The following is a 17,639-nucleotide window of genomic DNA, read 5'->3' as shown; positions in this document are numbered from 1 at the left end:
CCATTTTGAAGGGCAACATGACTTTGATTTGGAATTCTGCAGGGATGCTTTGATCAAAACTTTGTCAAATCAAAGCTTTACTTCACAGTGGAACACAGTTCTATGATTCAGTTTCAATAAATTCTCAGATTTACATAACTTCAAATGCTGTTGCACTTTTGCTTTCACACATGGCAGTATAGCTTCTGTTCTGACCTTGTTCAAAAGATCTTTAAAAACTTGGCTTTCCATCCAGCCTGGTATGCACAATAACTCCTTTACCCCTGGAATATGATGTATGTTGGTTTACTTATTTATTCTCATCTGAACATGTAATTTTATTCTAAGTGCATGCATCAAGATATACAGTAGGTTATATTGTTTTGTACTCTTATAGTGTTGAACATTGCTCAGTTACTATGGAGGCAGATATATACACACAGAGAGACACAGAAATGTGTGTGTATGTGTGTATGTATCTGTGTGTGATAGGTATTGTCTAAATATATTATCTGAATATAAATATTTCAGGTAAAGTAGACATAGCTGTTTATGAATAGAATAGAATAGAATTTTATTATTTCCTCTAATCTGGCCTTTCAGCATACTTGGGGAAATACTGTTTTGCAATCTCGTTCTTTGGCTACAAGTAGTTTAGATAGGTGAAAACTGAGTGATATAAAGTGAAAGAGAGAGAGACTATGTGCGAAATTCAAATGTATTCTGCTACTCTTTTTGCAATCTGCTCTTTCTTGTGCAAATATTTGCCTTTCTTCAAATCCAAAATATTTTATTTTTGTTCTTTCGTAATGTTTAATATATTTCTTTGACTTATAATATAATCCCTTTTAGTGATTCTGTTCAATCTTGAGTTTTTTCAGCTTAATCAGTGCCCTCTTTCATAATTTCATTTCCTTTTCACTCTTCCTATTCAATTATTCTAAAGATGAACAATTTCTCACTGTCCACCTTGACTTTTATCACGTAAACTTTCTTCATTGCATAAGTGGGTTTATTTTAATACACACATATGAAACTATTGTATATTATAGAGATGGCTGATTTAAATTACCATGTAGTACTCATTTATTTATACTTATTTATTAATACACCTAGTGATTGGGGTTTCTTGGTGATTTCCAAAAAGAAAAAGAAAAATTCAAAATTCAAACCTAAAACATTAAAAAAAATTGAGAACAACAGTTCAAAATCTGTTCTAAAGGTTGTGGTTTTAGAACCTTTTTTAAAAAGCTAGAAAGAGATTAACACCAATGCATCCAAGAAACTTTAGTCAACAGGAGTTGAACCTTTGATAATTTCAGCTGTCCTCCTCAGATAACTGGCAGAACAGAAAGCAATAGTGTTCCCTGTGACATTCAATAAGCGGAAAGGCTGGAGAGCAGAATAGAAAAAGTGTTGACACTTTTGAACATTAGTGTTGGAAAAGACTCCTGAGACTATCATGGACAGCTATATGAAAAAGTGTGCTAAAACTTTTGGTTTTAATATGCACATGGAAGAATGGGAACATAAGTGGCTGAAAAGATTGAAATTTAGACTATGTTACAACCAAAAGGAGATGTTTAATAGAATGATGTACTACCACAAAAATGGTCTACAATGAATAAAGGCACTTCAGATTTAGGTTGGAAATGAGAAGAAGGTATATCTCATCAAATTTGGTAGATACATTTAAAAAAAAACCTAAAAAATCCTGGACTCAAATATATAGATTGATTCAGAGAATTTTAAAAGTGAACAGAACAGAACAGAACAGAACAGAACAGAACAGAACAGAACAGAACAGAACAGAATAGAATAGAATAGAATAGAATAGAATAGAATAGAATAGAATAGAATAGAATAGAATAGGGAGCCTTGGTGGAGCAGTGGGCTAATGCCTCCTTAAGTAACACCAGCTGCCTGCAATTAGTGCAGGTTTGCATCCCACCAGGCTCAAGGTTGACTCAGCCTTCCATCCTTCCGAGGTAGGTAAAATGAGGACCCAGATTGTTGGGGGCAATTAAGCTGACTTTGTAATAATGCCGCTTGGGGTGTGTGTGAAAGCCCTAATAAGCAGGCATATACATAGAATGAAGGCTACTGCTAAGCTTGTAAGCCGCCCTGAGTCTTCGAAGAAGGGCGGGATATAAATGGAATTAAAATAAAATTAAAATAAAAAAATAGAATAGAATAGAATAACTTTATTGTCACTTTAAATGTACACTAATTGGCATACATTAAAATGAAATTTTGTTGCATATAACTCTCAAAAGGTCACCACCTCCAATGTACACCACATAAATATGACCAAATATATTGCATATACCCACATGCCTACATATATTCTATGACACTGAAACAACACAGTCTAGTTTGGATATATACAAGTAGAAGTTAATATATAACTGGATCAGAGATGTTTCTTTTGTAATTGATGGGAAAGGGTTGGAAAAAAGTAATGAAATTTTGTTTTTTTAATATGATATAAAGCAAGATAATCATCTTTATGTATGCATAAAGATGGAAAAATTCAGCATTATCCACAATGGAGAGACTGTTAGTAAAAATAACACAATTGCTGAGATGGCTATATTGACTTGTTTGATCAAAAAGAAGACAATATCTACATCTATTGCTGACTGGGGACTCCTTATAGACTTTTTGTGTGAAGCATAAAAAATGAACTTATGATTTATGGTTTTTATGATTAGATAGAATAGATTATAGAAAGAAGAGAATTATGTTGTAACCATAAATTAATTTTATTTATAATTGTTGTAAACAAGCCTGGAAGCTACATCTTCATATCTTTTTTTTTCTTTTATTTTCCCCACCTTTCTTGCACTTTTCTTAGCTTTCTTCTTGATCTCTTTCTCTTACCTTATATTAGTTAATAGTAGCTTTTATCTTCTTTTTTAAAAAAAGTTAGAAAAGAATCATAAAAGGAATTTTTGCCTGAAGTATAAATGATGAGGCTCAAATTACCTATCCCTGGACACATTATGCAAAGACACATTATGCTTTCTGGAGAAAGTTCTAATGCAGGGACAGGTGAAAGGAAAACAAGAAGAAAGCAACCAGCAGCAAGATAAAGAATTCAGTTACTGTGGCAATGAGGCCACCATTGGAGGACCTGAAAGACCAGGTCAGGGACAGATTGTCATGGAGAAAATGAATGTTTGTGCCTCTTTACAAAGCCTTAATAAGACCATATTTGTATCCAGTTTTGGTCACCACAATACAAAAAAGATGTTGAGACTCTGGAATGAATGCAGAGAAGAGCAACAAAAATGATTAGGGGGCTGAACACTAAAATTTTCAAAGAATGGTTACAGAAATTGGGTATGTCTAGTCTAATAAGGGACGCAGTGGCTCATTGGGTTAGGACGCTGAGCTTGTCGATCAGAAGGTTGGCAGTTTGGCGGGTCGAATCCCGAGTGCCGCGTAGCAGAGTGAGCGCCTGTTACTCGTCCCAGCTTCTGCCAACCTAGCAGTTCGAAAGCACGTAAAAATGCAAGTAGAAAAATAGGGACTGCTACGGTGGGAAGGCAACAGCGTTCCGTGCGCCTTTGGCGTCTAGTCATGCCGGCCACATGACCACAGAGACGTCCTCGGACAAGCGCTGGCTCTTCGGCTTTGAAACGGAGATGAGCACCGGCCCCTAGAGTCGGAAACGACTAGCATGCATGTGCGGGGGAACCTTTACCTTTACCTTTAGTCTAATGAAAAGAACTAGGTGGGGACATGATACTCTTCCAATATTTGAGATGCTCCTACAAAGATGGTGTGTGTGTGTCGAACAATTTTGCAAAGCACCAAAAGGCAAGCAAGAAGCAATGGATGGAAACAAACCAAGGAGAGAAGAAGTTGATTTTCTGAACCAGATATTCTCTTTCTTTCTCCTTCTGTCCCTTCCCCCCCTCTCCCCCCTCTCCTTCCCTCTCTCTCTGATTCACACACACAAACACTTGTTCATTTTTTTAAAGAAAACTATAATTGAGGGACATTTGAAGGGTAGTTTATTGATTATATAAGGGAACTTCTGCCTTTCCTGTCATAATTAAGCACTAATGAAAATTACATTTCTGCATTCTCTTACAAGAATGGCAAGGAATACAAAAAGAATTCAGTATAGGACAGGAAGTCTATACTGAATTGACACAACATAGTGAAACAGACAAACTCAGTTTTGCAAAAGAGATAAGGTTGTATAATTACCTCTCATTGATGCAATTTATATGCTGAATTATATATTAAGAGAAGCTGGACTAGAAAAAAATGGTCATGGTTTTAAAACTGGAGGAAGATCTGCACATTATTGATGGCATTACTCTGTAAAGTGAAATTGCAAAGAATTTGCAACTCTAGTATCAAAAGTCAAGAAGCACAGTGAAAAAATGGTACTAAATTAAATATAAAGAAGACAAAACTAATGACAACAAATACAACAACCAGGCTTAGAATGAAGAATAAAGTAGTAGACAGCTATTGCCTTGCAGGACTATCCCTCAATGGTAAAGGAACAATAAGAAATATGCTGCAAACTAGTACTTGGTAGAATAACCATGAAGTCCTTGGAAAAGATATTCAGAACCTGTCATGTATTTATATTTATAAACAATAGAATTGTGCCAACAATGATATTCTCTGTGACACCCCATAGAAGCAAAAGTTGAACTTTGAAGATGCAGTATAATAAAAGTGTTGACAATTTTGAACTTTGGTAATGGAGAAAACTGCTGAGAATATTGTGGGAAGCCAAGTAAACAAAGAAATGGATCATCAGAAAAATCAACATGGAATTATCATTCAATGTGCAAATGCTCAAATGATGCAACTTTGAACACATTATGTAAAAATCTAGTTCTCTGGAGAAGATGTTGGGAAAGTTGGAAGGAAAAAGAAGTTGAGAGCCAGCAGCCAGAGTACAAGTTGGATGTATTAAATTACAGTGGTGATGGGCACACTTTTGGAAGAGCTGAAGGACCAAGGTAGGGACAGATTATGTATGGCAGGGACTGCAGCACTTAACCAACTATAAGGGCAGCACGAGGAGCATGGCAAACACCGATGCCTCATTGGCTTAGGGGCTTAATATCTTCTTCGCCTGCTATGAGGTTAAAAGACCAGACCCCGTAGCCTTTGCTGGCCGGCCTTCTGATTCTCAGCCACTCACTCTGTGTGAACATCAAGTGAGAGCTGTATTGAAGGCTGTGAATCCCAGCAAAGCCACAGGCCCAGATGGGGTGCTGGGGATAGTGGTCAGGAATTGTGCTGATCAATTAGCAGGGGTCCTGACAAGGATTTTTAACATCTTTTAACATCTCCTTGCAAACGGCATGTGTACCATCGTGCTTGAAAGCAGCTACCATTGTCCCAGTCCCCAAGAAAACTGCAGTTGAGTGCCTGAATGACTACAGACCTATTGCATTAACGTCTGTAGTCATGAAATGCTTCGAAAGATTGGTTCTCCAACATCTTAGGACATGCCTCCCACTGGACTTTGATAAACATCAATTTGCCTACAGGGGAAATAGGTCGACAGACGATGCCATAGCTACTGCTTTACACTCTGTAGCAAGTCATCTCGAGAGACCTGGAATTTATGTCAGGATGCTTTTTGTTGACTACAGCTCGGCTTTCAACACCATTTTGCTGAGATCGAGAAGCTGACTGACTTGAAATTCTCCCCCGCCATCTGCGATTGGATTCAAGACTTTCTTAGGGATCGGTTACAAACAGTGAGGGTCAGGTCTGCTTTGTCCACCCCCCTGAAGCTTTGCACCAGCACACCACAGGGCTGTGTGCTTAGCCCCTACCTGTACTCTTTATACACTTATGATTGTGTATCATCTGACCCATCCACTGCGATAATCAAGTTTGCAGATGATACAACTGTGGTGGGTCTTATTACAGGTTGGGATGAAACAGCATATAGGGTGGAGGTACAAAAACTATTCATATGGTGTAGTAACAACAACTTGCACCTAAATATTGGCAAGACAAAAGAGATGGTGTTAGACTTCCGGAGAAAAAAGGAAGAACCTGCCCCACTTTACATCGGGGAGGACTGTGTGGAGAGAGTTTCCTCCTTTAAATTTCTGGGAGTTTACCTCTGTGAAGATCTGACCTGGAAAGTTAACACAACCCAGATGGCTAGAAAGGCCCAACAGAGGCTTCACTTTCTTAGGGTCTTGTGGAAGAACAGGGTAGAACAATGGCTTATGACCCTCTTTTACCGGTCTACTATAGAGAGCGTCCTCTTGCATGGTATTGTGGTTTGGTATGCTGGTCTGACAGCCGCGGACAGGAAAGTATTACAGAGGGTAGTGAGCACAGCACAAGACACTGTGGGCTGTCCCCTGACACCACTGGATGACATCGCCAGGGCTCGTTGCCTTGGCAGAGTGAGGAAGATTCTCAGGGATGACTCACATCCTGGACGGTATCTCTTTACTCTCCTACCATCCGGTAGGAGATATAGGAGTATAGCCAGCCTCACCAACAGGCTGAAAAATAGCTTTTATCTGTGGGCTGTTAGGCTATTAAATGGGACATAATCTCTGTGAACTTATGCAGAATTGACTTGGGAGGCCGGTGTGTGGTGTAGTTGGTTCACATGGTGTGGTAGGATGGAGGGTTTGTTGTCACTGTGTGTTGGGGGGAGAGAGCATGGGGGGAGGCTCAGCTAATCTCAATGTACACATGTTGTACTTTGACAATAAAGGTTTATTTATTTATTATTTATTACTACGGACAAAAGCTATCTCTGTGTTACATAATCAATCACTTGCCATGCAAGGTTCCATCCAATTACAATTCACATAAGTTGTGTTATGCTATTGTCCTAGTGGTTGTTTCATTGTTCTGAAACCAACATGGTGCTTGACCAGGAATTATTTTAAATTTCAATCTTATGAAGGGTAAAGTTAAAAAAAACCCTAATGACCGAAAACTACAGAGGTTTAATTTAACAAAATAATAAATTGCATGCAAATATCATGTGAGAGTTGAATAATCTTCCTCTTTCCTAGCTGAATGCTTAGAAAGCTGCCTTAGTAAAATGATATGGATGATAGATAGTTAGTTAGTTAGTTAGATAGATAGATAGATAGATAGATAGATAGATAGATAGATAGATAGATAGATAGATAGATAGATGATAGCTAGATATAAAGCAATATGAGAATAAACAATCCTTCTCTTTTACCACATTTAGATCTAAACAACTATTTAAATGGAAGATTGCACTATCCTGATATTGTATTAATGCTGTAGCTTTGAACAAAATTTAATGTGTAATTTCTTTTTGGATTATGCTTTCATAGCATTAACTGGTGTCCCATTTGCTGTAAATATTTTATGTGAGTAATTTGCATCCTTATTTCCTTACAGGTTTACTCTTCATTATTTTGTTTTCTTCTATAAATTAGAATTAGCTGTACAAAGGTACATCATTTGTGTCTGTGTGTGCTTAAAAGAAAATATATGTTCATTGGCATTTGGAAGTGATTTCTTTCTTGCTGTTTCATGTTAATATGTGTTTGCAGATCTAATGCTGGATTAAAATACAATGTATCTGAACATACTTACATATTTACTATATAAATGAATGATTCATTTAGCAGCTGTAATGTAGCAGGAAACAGCCTGATGTGAAAATAGGAACACCCAGCAGGACATTTACATTACAAACACTGTTTCACACCTGTTAGTTACTCTGAAAAGGCTTTCAAGAACACCAGGCATTCTATTAAAATGAATCATGGTGGGCTGTTTGGACTACTGTTACCCTATCTTCTGTCAAGGGTAATGCACTGCAAAAAAAAAGGTCCCCCGCTGACCAATCCCACTCTTATGGACATGCTGGATGGATAAATGCTATTATATAGTTTAGCTACTAGGTGGCACTACATTATAACTGGGTGGAGTCAATATTTATGCCTGTATTTTTTCTTTCCACTCTTGTTTATCTTCCTAACTGGAACACTTTTGCCAAGTCTTTTAGGACAAATACTAATTAAGGTGAAATCTATCATTGTGCATAAAAAAATAAATCCAAACTTAAGTAGGAAGTAACTCACAAAACAGCAAAATATACAAAATATCCTTTCACTGCAGTGGAGAAAACATATAGCCATTCTTCACTTTTTGAACATTTGTCTGACCTATTTTCTCATTATTGACTACATGTTATTCAGTTACCAGGGGTTGTTAGTTGTACAGCTCAGGAACACTCAGTTCTATTTAAGACAAAACCCTACTGTTAAATCCAATGTCACAACTGAATTTTATAGCAGTGAAGAATTGCTTTGATAAATGGCCCTGACATTAGAGTTTTCATGACTCCACCTTCAATGTCACCACAAACACAGCATAGAGTGTTAAAAGTAAGGCCACTGTTTGCTTCCCAAAACATATTAAGTTGAAGCTCACTTTATCTCAGGATCCCATAGGCACAATAAATGGAGAAAATAACACATTTACAAACTGATAAAACCCAGCAAAGCTAATAAAATCAGACACTTTATAGCTTGGTTAATAGTGTCCTTTGAAGGGCATCAAATAACACATCATGTACTGCTCTGGGGAAAATCAAATTAGATACTGCAATGTTCCTTCACAACTATACATTTGAATAGGCAGGAGATTCTTTCTCTCACCACTTTGTGCAGCTAAGTATTTTATAATTAGTGTATTGTCTATGTTGGCATGGTAGTTTATTGTTTTGATTTTTTTTAAAAAAGCAGTTGCTCTCATTTGTCAAACAATGCAGTTAAGTAAGGACTTTTGTCAAAGTGCCAGAAATATTAAATTCATATTATTTTAAGAAGTATTCATATTAGTCATAGTATTTTAAGAAATTTCATATTTAAGGCACTATGTTTCTTTCATAGCGTCAGACTCCACAGCGAAGGTGTTATCCTAACCAGCCATGTGTAGGGCTCATTTATAATTATAAACTACTATAACAGATGAAATAGTGATCATTTGTTCCTCTCCAGAATGTAAAGAATGTAAAAAAAATCTTTATTTCCACATTGTGTATCATTTGCTATCTCTTAAAAGAAAAGGCTCTTCTGAAACCTGCTCAGCAGTATTTTAATGATTTCTTTTCTTTTCTTTTTTACTTGCCTTTCAATTTCCTGGGAAGAATGTGCTGATTCTCACAAGAAATGATGGAAGTTAGTTTAGAGGCACTGACTTGAACTTGCTTTCCTGTTTCTTCCTATCCCAGAAAGGTTGAAAAAGAATCTCCAGGGCATTTATAACTATCTCTCTTCATAGCCCAAGATATGTGTTCATCTACAGTAGTTCAAAGAAGCACTGAACAAATGTCCTAGCCACTTCTTGAGAAGATATAAATTGTTTTTAATTTTAGAGCTGATGAATGAATGAGTAAATAGAAAGGATATATCACCCTATATCTGAAACATGCAAGGTGGAGGAGAGAAGATTAAATTGTACGTTGTATTTGGCTGCTTAGATTTTGGAAAAAAAAATAATCCTATAATGCAGACATGTCAAACACAAGGCCCGGGGGCCGGATCTGGCCCGCGAAGTGGTTTCATGTGGCCCGCGAAGCCATCCTGGAAACAGTGAGGAAACAGCCCCCACTGCCTTGGCCCTGGCCCAGAGACCCTCCTTCTGCCAGAGACCCTCAGATCTGTGCCACTCCTGACCAGGCCCCCATAGGTACCCTTGATGCGAACGATGTAGAGCTGGCCACATATGTGTGTGTGTGTGTGTGTGTGTGTGTGTGTGTGTGTGTGTCTGTGTATCTGTGTGTCTGTGTGTGTGTGTGTGTGTGTGTGTGTGTGTGTGAAGTGTTTGTTAAGTATTTAGAATACCTTGCTAGGCCCCAAACATGGGACAAATCTTATTTCCTGTTTCAGCCTAACCCAAGGCCATCCACAGGCAGTAGTCACAACAGTGACAGCTCATATTTGTGTAATTTTTTGGATTGCTAACAAAGAATTAAAGGGAGACTAATATGGCCATTTCAAACTTATATATATATATATGAAACCATCACAATATCTGTCTCAAAAATTTTTCAAGGCAGGTAGCAGGATAAACAAAATAATAGTCTGAGCAGTGAACAGGTTACCTTGGATCCCATCAGAACCTAGAGAAAGAAGATGCAGGATAGAGGGAGAGAGATGCATAGATATGATCTTCTTTTCAGAAGTACAGACGTGCTATGCTAGCATTTCCTGTGCAGACTACAAAGACTAAAAGGATCATGGTGGAGGAGGGGAGAAAGAGGAGAGAGGGAGACAAAGAGAATTAGCAGTAAATCCTGCTCCAAAAAAAGAGGGTGAATAGTTAAAAGTCCTTTGTCAATTTGTCAGTTGAAGTCAGTACTGGCAGTATTTATGGATTTCAGGAAGAAAGATGAGAAAGAAATGTGTTCACCTGTTAACATGAAGTTATCTAGTTCACGTTTTTTGAATCTATACACAAATCAGAAAATAATTTAAGATCAAATCCCCATTTGTCTAATAGTTAAGATGCAATCTGCAATTGTACAATCTACAAAACTGTGGATACAAGAAGAATGAAGACAATAATATGAAGAAGTCTGAGCTATACACACACACACGCACACACACACACACACACAAACACACGCATAGACCAAAAACCATAAAAAGCTAGGGACATTTCTATTCCATTCCCTTATATTTATTTTCTTGAAGGCTTATTTAAATGTAATCAAAATTGATGCAGAAACAGTAGAATAAACTTTCGCCTAAAAATGAAGAACTAAGTGAAGCTTGGCAGACTACCCGGAACATCATGTAAGGGAATATCTTTGGATACAGGTCTCCAAAGGTCACAGAAAAACAGACCCCTCAGGCACAAAGAACAGCTCAATGCAACACTTTCAGAGGGTTTTCTTGTATGCATATCATCCTAACACCGTTGAAATGTAAGTACAGATTAAGGAATGAAAAATGCTAGGAATTTAAATAAGAACTAATAAAATTCAAAAGAACACCAGTATGTTGACAGGTTTAACAAAATCACCTAAGGGATCATTGAGAGAGAAAAGAGGGGTTAGTGAATTTATGTTTGGACCCTTTTTAGCCTTCTGTTGTGACCTATCAGCATTACAGCATTACTTTTTCTTCTTTGTAATGTTGAACTTTCATTTTTCTCCAACACTGATCACTGAGTGAATCCCATCTCACATTGAACTTTCCGTAATGTTTGTTCGATAATCTGCTTTTCATGCATTGAATGTACTGCCATTCTTACTTCCTTTCCTAACAGATTTTGAACATTTTGAACCTTGTCAGCCAATTTTTTCTACAGCTTCATTTTCTGAGCCTTTAAAACTGACACTATTTTCTTCACCTTTTGCTCCTCAACTCTGGCCAATTTTATCTAGAGGATTGGAATTCACTGAGGCCAAGCAACAAACAAACAAACTTAGATGATCCATTACCTATTATGAACATTTGCCCTATTTTACAGAGCACAGCATTCTTTTGGAAAGAGGACAGGTTGCTCTGAAATGTTACCCAGTCAAAAGATGAACTGTATATAAGAAGAGTAAAGGGCTTAGACTTGCTCATTTTCATTTACCATCTTGAAAGTAAATTGAGGAGGAATATAGGATGCCTGACCTAAGCCCTCTTGATAATTATAAAATTAATTATTTTATTTGCACCCTTGTATATTTCAACTTGGATGTTATGTCTGAATTTATAACTTCAAGCACTTTTTCAATAGCACATAAAAGTTGCTATCTCTTCCAGTATATTCTATTATGTTATTTGTAAACCAGAATTAAAAGACCACCCCTTTTCATTCTCTGACTTCTCTGACTTCAACAGTTCTCTCTCTCTTTCCTCAAAAGATGTGTGTGTCTGTTTGTGTGTGTGTATTGAGATTGGAAAGGGAAAGTTCCCAATTGCCCAACTTGTCTGAAAACCCTGCAATGTGCTGCAAAAACATTTACCTGTAATCATGATAAATAATCAACTATCATCTTTTCAGATTTAAGAATAAATGATCAACATTTATTCAATATTTCATTCATGAGAATAGGTACAACTCTTCTTCCCCAAGCAAATAAATTGAAAAAGCAAGGTAACTGTTAACATTTCAGACTTTCCAGTATAAAATATAAATTTTGAATGTGTTCTGAAATATTAAGCTTACACACTTATGCATACCATTAATGTAATGTGCATCATATTGTACAATATATACATATCTATACAATATGAAGATTTCTTAATGGATTTTTTTCATGTTATTACGGCCATAAATTAACAATGTTTGCAATTTTGGATACCATCCTTGCCTTAAGATTGTAGCTAAGGACTTAGAAATGAAGTGAGTTAAACTGTTTTATTGGAAAGAGATTCAAGTCTAATAAAAGAAAATATGTATTTATATTTCATATTTATTAACTACCCATCTCCCTCAAAGAGGGACTCTGGCAGTGTACAATATAATATAACCAATAAGTAAAACACAGAAAAAATAACATTAAAATTTTAAAAAAATAAATTAGGATTATTTTTTTTTAAAGTATAGAATAATGACAATTAAACATCAAAGGGTAAAAAAAATCTTATTACAGGTGGAGGGGCTCTCAAGAGACTAGCCAGACCCACTGTTATGTGGTCCTCTGTGCTCCCCTTTCAAGGTAGCAGAGCCAAGTGTTGATCCCTTTGTAGACAGCCAAGATATTGCATCTTTTCTTATCTCTGAGGGAAGGATTTATTCATACAACACCTGCTTATCAGATGTGGTGGCAGACAAATGGTTCAAGGTATGAATGGCTAGCAGTCACAACAAACTACTATGAACAGTAGCTGTCATGGAGCAACAGTAAAAAGGCTTATAAGCTTTCCAAACACAGTTGGTTGAAATAGAATGTTAGATTAGATGGACTTGGCCTGTTTCACCAAGGCCTTTCTATTGTTTTATAATTGTCTTATAAATTAAATTAAACTAATTAAATAATATCTTGTGGATACAGCAAGGGAATATTTTCAGATCTTTCATTTTGAAGAAAAGTAGTCAAAATGTTCTGTTCATACAGTACACAGTTGTAGTGAAGTTTTAATTCCATTAAGATAAATTGCCACTCAGAATGGCCATATTGGATGGGGATAATGGGAATTGCAATCCAATATATCTACAGAGCACCAAGTTGGGGAAGGCTGACCTATAGATTTATGATTTTCACGAAATAGTTGCAATTGTTCATAGAAAATGTATAGAAAAGATTTAATCTCCAATAAAGCCAAGTGGGGGAAAAAAGTGGATGGCTTCATTTATATGCAGATTGCTATCTGTTTCTGTCTTCAGATGCATATATGGCACATTATACCCTGAAAATATGTAGGGGAGAAGGGAAAGGAGGAAAGCAGGTGAATAATTGAAGATGGTTTAGTTATGCAGAGGAAATGAATTTCTTTGACTAAGGAAATCTAGATTATGTCTGAAGAAAATTATCATTCCTCTTCTAAAGTCAACTGAACAGTGCTAATTAATGTAAACATAAATCATAGTTGACTATATGTCCTTAATTCCTAATCTGTTTTTCCCCCTTAGTTCTATTATTTTCACTGACAGTCTTGTACAGGTCTAAACATTTAGCCTTTTTGACCAAGAAAAGCAATAAAAATATGAGCCCATGCTGAATCAGACCTTATATTGATATTTAATGTAGCACATCTTTGCACGTGAAGCTTTATGGATCACAAAATGCTGTTTGGGGAAAGGTTGGTATTATAGTGTATGCAATTTTAGCCATCTATTTTATTCCTAAACAGGCAGAGTGATCAAATTTGCACTGTGGCTTTGATAGTATGGAACAATAGACAACAGACAGATATGAGGTAAGGGACAATGCCACAAGCTAGTCTATTATTACAGAATAAAGGAAGGCTTGTTTATTATTTAATGCATGCTCACACACTCATTCATATGCCTGAAATAAACAAATGTCAGCTCTAAATGTTTATTTTCTAGGATGATTCTTTTGAAACTTTAGGCTTTGGAAATTTGACATATTTCTAGGATTTGGAAGGACTCCTTGTTAAGCTAATATCTGTGTCTCCTGCTAAGAAATCTGTCCTTAGTGCTTCAGCTGATTTTCTCATATCTGTCAGAAATGAAATTGCCAGTCAGGAATCAGTGGTTCCCAACCTCAAAAAAACATTGTGTCCCATAGTCTTAGTGTGAACTGCCAGGAAGGACATGAGGAAAAATTAGACCTAGAATTAGAAATTTCTAGAAAAAAAATCTAGAATTTGCCCTTGGAATATCAAGCTATGTATAGGCTTTAATTATTGTGCACTAAGTAGACAGGATTACTTTTATACATGGCTTCATTCTTGTTTGCAGCAAAGAAATAAATCTAGCTATGTCATGACTCTGACACAGAATTTGGCACCATGATCTATGACTGTATCACTTCCGAGTTCACTGACATATCTTTGTGCTGATGTACAAGATCTGTCATGAATGTGGGAGTTCTCTTGAGACTTATTACTGTGTTGATTATAACCACATTGAAATTAAATTATACTAGCATTGAAATCAACACAACTTCTTTCTTTTTCCATATTTTTTGTTCTGACTCCTTGATGTTGGTTAGAGAATGACATAATGAATGTATTCTGGATGGGATTTCCCAACCCAGATTGCCCCAGGGTAATTGGGTAGGGTAGTTTTATACTGTGAGAGTGTGGACAAGTGAGTACAGTAAATGTAGAAGAATAAAAGCACAAGGAAAAATATTGTAAGAGAAGTACAACAAATATAACAAATACAACCAGAAATCTAGTTTTACCTAAAGCATGTACATTCAATCGTAAACTCAGATCTCCACCTGGAGAGCCAATGTCCTGTTTTATAAGTCCTTTTGTTGTTGTTAGCTGCGAAGTCGTGTCCGACCCATCGCGACCCTATGGACAACATTCCTCCAGGCCTTCCTGTCTTCTACCATCTTCTGGAGTCCATTTAAGCTCACGCCTACTGCTTCAGTGACTCCATCCAGCCACCTCATTCTCTGTCGTCCCCTTCTTCTATTGCCCTCGATCTTTCCCAGCATTAGGCTCTTCTCCAGTGAGTCCTTCCTTCTCATTAGGTGGCCAAAGTATTTGAGTTTTAGCTTCAGGATCTGGCCTTCTAAAGAGCAGTCAGGATTGATCTCCTCTAGGACTGACCGGTTTGATCGCCTTGCAGTCCAAGAGACTCGCAGGAGTCTTCTCCAGCACCATAGTTCAAAGGCCTCAATTCTTTGGCGCTCAGCCTTTCTTATGGTCCAACTTTCACTGCCATACATTGCAACTGGGAAGACCATAGCCTTGACTATACGCACGTTTGTTGACAGGGTGATGTCTCTGCTTTTTAGTGTGCTGTCTAGATTTGCCATGGCTTTCCTCCCCAGGAGCAAGCGTCTTTTAATTTCTTGGCTACAGTCCCCATCTGCAGTGATCTTGGAGCCCAGGAAAACAAAATCTGTCACTACCTCCATTTCTTCCCCATCTATTTGCCAAGAATTGAGAGGGCCAGATGCCATGATCTTGGTTTTCTTAATGTTAAGTTTCAACCCAAGTTTTGCACTCTCCTTCTTCACCCGCAACAAGAGGCTCTTTAGTTCTTCTTCACTTTCTGCCATTAGAGTGGTATCATCTGCGTATCTTAGGTTGTTGATATTTCTTCCGGCAATCTTAATTCCAACTTTTGATTCATCTAGCCCTGCCTTTCTCATGATGTGCTCTGCATATAAGTTAAATAGGCAGGGTGACAGTATACAGCCTTGCCGGACTCCTTTCCCAATTTTGAACCAATCAGTGGTTCCGTGTCCAGTTCTCACTGTTGCTTCTTGACCCGCATATAGGTTTCTCAAGAGACAAATAAGTTGGTCTGGTACTCCCATCTCTTTAAGAACTTGCCACAGTTTGTTATGATCCACACAATCAAAGGCTTTAGCATAGTCAATGAAGCAGAAGTAGATGTTTTTCTGGAACTCCCTAGCTTTCTCCATGATCCAGCGTATGTTGGCAATTTGATCTCTAGTTCCTCTGCCTCTTCGAAATCCTGCCTGTACTTCTGGTAGTTCTCGATCCACATACTGCTGAAGTCTAGCTTGTAGGATTTTAAGCATGACTTTACTAGCATGAGAAATGAGTGCAATGGTGCGATAGTTTGAACATTCTTTGGCACTGCCTTTCTTTCGAATTGGAATGTAAACTGATCTTTTCCAATCCTGTGGCCACTGTTGAGTTTTCCAAATTTGCTGGCAAATTGAGTGTAGCACTTTTACTGCACTGTCTTTTAAGATTTTGAATAGCTCAGCTGGAATACTGTCACCTCCACCAGCTTTGTTGTTGCTCAGCTTTTCTAAGGCCAACTTCACCTCACATTCTAGGATGTCTGGCTCGAGGTCAGTTACCACCTCATTATGATTATCTGGGATGTTAAGCTCATTCTTGTATAGTTCTTCTGTGTAATTTTGCCACCTCTTCTTAATCTCTTCTGCCTATGTTAGGTCCCTGCCATTTTGGTCCTTTATCATGCCCATTTTTGCATTAAACGTTCCCTTCATCTCTCCAATTTTCTTGAAAAGATCTCTGGTCCTCCCTATTCTATTGTTTTCTTCTATTTCTTTGCACTGTTCATTTAAGAAGGCATTCTTATCTCTTCTAGCTATTCTCTGGAATTCTGCATTCAATTGGGCATATCTATGTTTTTCTCCCTTGCCTTTCGCTTCCCTCCTTTCCTGAGCTATTTGCAAAGCTTCCTCAGACAGCCATTTTGCTTTCTTGCATTTCTTTTTCTTTGGGATGGTTTTGGTTGCTACCTGTTGTACAATGTTGCAAACCTCTGTCCATAGTTCTTCAGCCACTCTGTCTATCAGATCTTATTCCTTAAATCTATTTGTCACCTCTACTGTATATTCAACAGGGATATGATTTAATTCATACCTGAGTGGCCTAGTGCTTTTCCCTACTTTCTTCAGTTTAAGCCTAAACTTTGCAAGGAGAAGCTCATGGTCTGAGCCACAGTCAGGTCCTGGTCTTGTTTTTACTGACTGTATAGAGCTTCTCCATCTTTGGCTGCAGAGCATATAGTCAATCTGATTTCTGTGTTGACCGTCTGGTGATGTCCATGTGTAGAGCCGTCTCTTGGGTTGTTGGAAAAGAGTGTTTGCTATCACCATCGTATTCTCTTGACAAAATTCTATCAGCCTGTGCCCTGCTTCATTTTGTACTCCAAGGCCAAACTTGCCTGCTATTCCAGTTATCTTTTGGCTTCCTACTTTAGCATTCCAATCCCCCATGATGATAAGGACATCATTTTTTGGTGTTACTTCTATAAGGTGCTGTAGGCCTTCATAGAACCGGTCAATTTCATCCTCTTCAGCACTGGTGGTTGGGGCATAGACTTGGACTACTGTGATATTGAATGGTTTGCCTTGGATTCGAACTGAGATCATTCTGTCATTTTGAGGATTGTATCCCAGTATTGATTTTCCTACTCTTTTATTGACTATGAAGGCTACTCCATTTCTTCTGAGGGATTCTTGCCCGCAGTAGTATACCTGATGGTCATCTGAATTAAATTCACCCATTCCTGTCCATTTTAGTTCGCTGATACCTAAGATGTCGATGTTCAGT

Source organism: Vipera ursinii, assembly GCF_947247035.1.
Source record: "Vipera ursinii genome assembly, chromosome: 1".
In the NCBI taxonomy this organism is placed as follows: Eukaryota; Metazoa; Chordata; class Lepidosauria; order Squamata; family Viperidae; genus Vipera; species Vipera ursinii.
The sequence above is the reverse complement of the archived record's forward strand: the minus strand, read 5'-3'. Positions refer to the sequence as shown.